This window comes from Corvus brachyrhynchos, unplaced genomic scaffold, assembly GCF_000691975.1.
Source record: "Corvus brachyrhynchos isolate BGI_N302 unplaced genomic scaffold, ASM69197v1 scaffold191, whole genome shotgun sequence".
Taxonomy (NCBI): Eukaryota; Metazoa; Chordata; class Aves; order Passeriformes; family Corvidae; genus Corvus; species Corvus brachyrhynchos.
Genome location: NW_008236487.1, coordinates 1272632 through 1277331, shown reverse-complemented (window position 1 = coordinate 1277331; position 4700 = coordinate 1272632). Strand labels below are relative to the sequence as shown.

At 36.9% G+C, this 4700-nt stretch overlaps 1 protein-coding gene across 1 annotated transcript in view; it reads right to left on the bottom strand.

Annotated features, from left to right (window-relative positions):
• Nucleotides 1-4700, bottom strand: part of CACNA1C (calcium voltage-gated channel subunit alpha1 C) — a 470627-nt gene that overhangs the window by 462856 nt on the left and 3071 nt on the right. The gene's annotated exons all lie outside the window — the stretch shown is intronic.

Below are 4700 nucleotides of genomic sequence, written 5' to 3'. Positions count from 1 at the left end.
GAATCTTTGTCCACCAAGGAACAGAAGGTTTATGGATCAAACAGGCAATTTGCAATGAGACCTTTAAACTCACATAGTTAACTGCAATTTTAGATGTTTGCTTTCTGAGAGCAAGACAGTAGTTCTGGTTTTGTGTAGATGATCTAACAGTTTTAAAGATTTTTTTAAATTTCAGGAGTTGTGTATTTGACTAAACTACATAACTACAACTTTTTTCATTAGTTTTTGGTGATAGTTATTGGGAAAGCCAATATTTAGAGCCTGTTGCTTAAGCCTTGATGTTGATTGATATGAGATAGTTCAGAAGACATACATAGCAGTAAATTATTGATTAAATTACCTTCGTTTTCTCCCTTTAGCAGCTATATAATAATAACAGCTATTCCCCAGTCTGTGCCAGGTGTTTATGTCTGTGTGCTGGGTCAGTGAATTATTTCTTGATTTCACTCATTTACCTTTTCATGGCTGAACATTGGTTTTGATGCTTATAGGAAACAGAGAATTTGGGGAATATCAAGTTGCTTATCTCAGAGCTGGCTTCACCTTGAGCATTTCAGCTGCCAAGAACACAAGATCCTACCTTAAAATAGTATGCTAATTGTGACAATGATCTGATACAGGTTAATTGGGTGCTTTTATGCTATATTGAGTGGAGAAGAATTGTGTGACACGTCAACCAATTCTCTCTGACAGTTTCTGTACCTATTTGGACACAGAAGTTACTTTTTACTTCTGTGCCACATTGTAGCAAGGGCTTTGCTCATGTCATCTCCTAAGCTTGCCATGGAATAAAGCCTTCTAGTGAGAAGGCTGCTGATGTGTCTGCTGGATTTGGCCTTCTGCAGAGGCTCAGCAAGGAGTACAGGCATGCCTGGTTTGGGCAAAGCTGTGCAGACGCATGTGATATGTACATAACCTCACACTTGTTTCAGTTCTGCAGTTTAACCTGCCACCATATGTCTATCAGAACCCTGAAAATTTGGTATTATTTTCCCAGATTCCTACACTGCAGAGACATCTGGTAAATGGGACAGGAGGGAGAGGGAAGTTTGCCAGGTGTCTAAAGAAATTTTGTGGGTTTTATCTGTTGTTCATGGGTATTTTTTATTCTTCCCCCGTCGTTCATAATTATGTATGAAAATTTTTCTAAATATATGCTTGAGGGCAAGTGATTGTAAAATGTTTAGGAAAAGGTAACAGTGTATATTTTCCTCAAACTATTATTTTTCATTCTTAGATTGTGTTACAGCATCCATGAGCCCTCTCAAATAGAACAACTCATCTTCTTTTGAGGCTGATCATGGCTCATTTTAGTTCACCCTTCTAAGGTGATACATCCTGGTAAAAATACAAATGGATAATAAGTGTCTCACCTCTGCAGTGACCCTGCAAGTGACATTTCTCTTGTAAAGAGCATCTTAGCTTGAAGACTTATAAAGTTTACTTCTGAAGGGAAAGTAGGAGGCAAAAAGAAGAGAATCTGAGTGACATGTAAAATATGATGACAAACAGTCTTTTGGCTACCATGGTGTCTTTCTCCCCTTGAAATGTGTTCATAGTCTGTACTACGTTATTGTGTAATACAATATTTTAAACCTATTCTTCATTCTGATTTTTTCTTTCTAATTTGAGAATGAAACCAGTATTTGGTGGTTAAATTTACTTGTGTGTATATTTAGACTCGGTCTTCTGTATATTGACCAATAAACTACTACTTGGTCCATTGAGACAGGCAAAATAGATATTCCAGCCTTTGTCTTTATGATGTAGTAGTTTCTGTTCAATGTTTTTGGTTTGGGTAAAAATGTCAGTTTAGAAAGGAGAACCTTATTTATCAACCTCCTCCCTGCCAACATGCATTATCAGGTCCAGTATCAAAACCCCAGCAGGATAAACGCAGAAAACTGAAATGTGTATTCAGTTGATTATTCCCCAAATGCTCATTCGTCTTTCAGAATTTTGAAACAAATACCTGTAAATAGTTTTAACTTTTTCCAATTTGTGTTATTTTTTCTCTAAACTCAGTGGTCTACGGATTCAGAAATGGCTTTCTGTTGCTGCATTATTAAGCAAAATGTGGTGTTTTTGTCACAACTGAATAACTTAAAACCAGTTTTTTTAAGGTTAAGTTTGTTTGCAGAATTATTATTCCGTCCTGCTACAACCTGCATGTTTTGTTGAAGAAAATATTTCTGTAGTTTAAAAGTCTTTGAAAAGTGTTTGTCAGTTTGAAACAGAAGTGTCAACCCATACTGTAGAAATGCAAAGTAGTTTTGGCAGAAGGGCCTTGTCCTTTTTCGGGATGTATTCTTCTCAGCCTGGTTTTTTGCTAAACAGTTTTGGGTAAAGCTCTTTTTAAAAAGTCAGCCTGGACTGACTACTGCCATTTGTGCAGAATACAAATGATTGTGGTTTACCTGAGGTTCTGTCCTTGGAGACATTTTTGTCTCAGAGATACAAACAAATCTCTCCTCCTTTCCATTCCAGTTTCTCTCCTTTGGTCAGCATTTTAAAAATTCATCGTGTATCCAGCAAGACAGAACAGCAGCAGAGGTCGTGATTATCTTCCCTGGATGTTCCTGACCTTAAAGTGAAACCTCAGTTTTGCTGAGTGTTGGAATGCTAACACTCTTAAGCATAGGTATTATTTCCCTTTTTTAAATTTCCAAAGAAAACACGCACGCTGAAACTAATTAATGTTTTTGTAAGAGTTGATTCTAAACCCAGAAGATGAAGGATGCAGCATGAGCTTTGTCATGTTGCATGCATTTTTTTGGAAACCTTTTTAAGTTTCTGTCCAACTTAACTGTTTTATAGTTTGTCATCTGCAGATTTTCTTGAGAGAGGTGAGCCAGTTTCTTCCTGCCTCTATTTATTGGATTCATAGTGCTGATAATTTTTTCTTTCATGCGAGGTGGCCTCTAGCACTCAGTTTATTGACTTCCTTGTACCTACACTCAGAAATTATCTGTTCATAAACCAGTTTGTAAAAGCATAGATAAAAGCATTACTAATTTTCTACTACGTTTCCCATGTAGTTCCTGCCTTTGTGGTCTATACTTCAACTAACCAATGATTTTAATGTGCTTAGAAAATGGTAAAAATTACTTCAGAATGTCAAGAAAAATAATAAACTGCCCCTCGGAAATTGTATAGATACCAATTTACATTTTTATCACTAGAACCATAAAATATGTGCATTTATATATTAGATTTTTGTGCTTTCCTGTCTCATTTTAATTTTCAAAGATACCTGAAAATCTTTAATGCCTGCCTGCTGAGATATAAAAATATTATTATAACTTGATGGTATAACTTAATATTGCACTTGGGGATAGATGGACATGCAGCAGTGCTGGCTCAGGGGAAGTGGGTTTTAACATCAGGAATTAGGATTTTGCAGTCTGGTAGCTTTTTGGCTTGCCTGTTCTAGAGTGCACAAACTACAGGTTTTGAAACCTGTAACTAAACTCTGCTTAAATCTATGGAAGGGGGAGTGGATTTCTAACATAGGGAAGTGAACAAAAATATTAATTAAAAATAAATCAACTGATTTATTTTTGCCATAGGATATAGTTTTTTATGGAACCTTGTAGTTGATCATGATTTCTTCGTTCCCTAAGTGTCTCTCACGCTGCAGCTGCCACTATTCTGAGCAGAAGGTTGGGCTAAGTGAACTGCAGAGACCCCAGCCAAACTAAATTATTACTGTGATTCTAGGATTAGCAGGTATTAGTTAATTCAGCTTTAGGGTGTTTGGGGGTTTTTTTCTGTGTATTGTGGAGAGTAAATGTTCTATGATTTAGGTTTTTACAGTTCATATTAAAAAACAAAAAAAGGAGGACGAACTGCAAAACTATTTTTTGTTTGTTGTTTTTAAAGCAAAATAGTTTGTACTAATAAGTGTTTCTAAATTTAGTTTTTCCAGGGCTGCCTTATTATTCATATTTTCCTTCAAACTAAATACAGTTTATGTTTTTCAGTGGAAGCTGTAGACACCACTTCTGAAGGCCTTAAGTTTCAATTTTTGATGCGTAACACCACGTCCCTTGTCACACCGCCCATCTCAGCATAGGTATTTCTATTCAGACTTTCTAAAAAGGATGTTTCAGGTGTTTCTTCCTCACCATTCCTACCCTGAGGATTTGGTGCCAATTGTGGAAGCCTTTGACCGAACAAAGCAAGCAGTTAAGAATGGTTTTCATTTGTCGAGTGGCTTTTTGCAGCTGTAAATACGATGACTGCAGCCATCTTTTTGCTCTAATGATGTGTTCTGTTGCATGTTGGAGGTGCTTTAAAAAAAAGTGTAAGGAAAAGAAGTGCAGAAATCCTAATGTAGGTTTTCAGTTTCAGCCCAATCTGGAAGTCAGAGCAGCTTTATGCCATGCGAGAAGAAACAGGCTACAGAGCTAAGATAAAAAAGCTGTGTAGTTTTTTGATGGCTGGTAATTATTTTGTGCATGGGGGAGCTGTAGCTCTGCCTGGGCAAACAAATCAGTAGGAACAGGATATGGAATAGAGTTAGAAGCATGTATCAAGCATCCCACCTTTGTGATGAGTTTCTGTATGGAATGGCAGGAGAGTAATACTGCATATATCTGCTAGACACAGTCTTTGTTTCCCATTTATGGATGTCAGCATATAAGCAACAAATTAGCTTGTCTGGAGGTTTACTGTGGAGAGTGTAGTGCCAGTGCTGG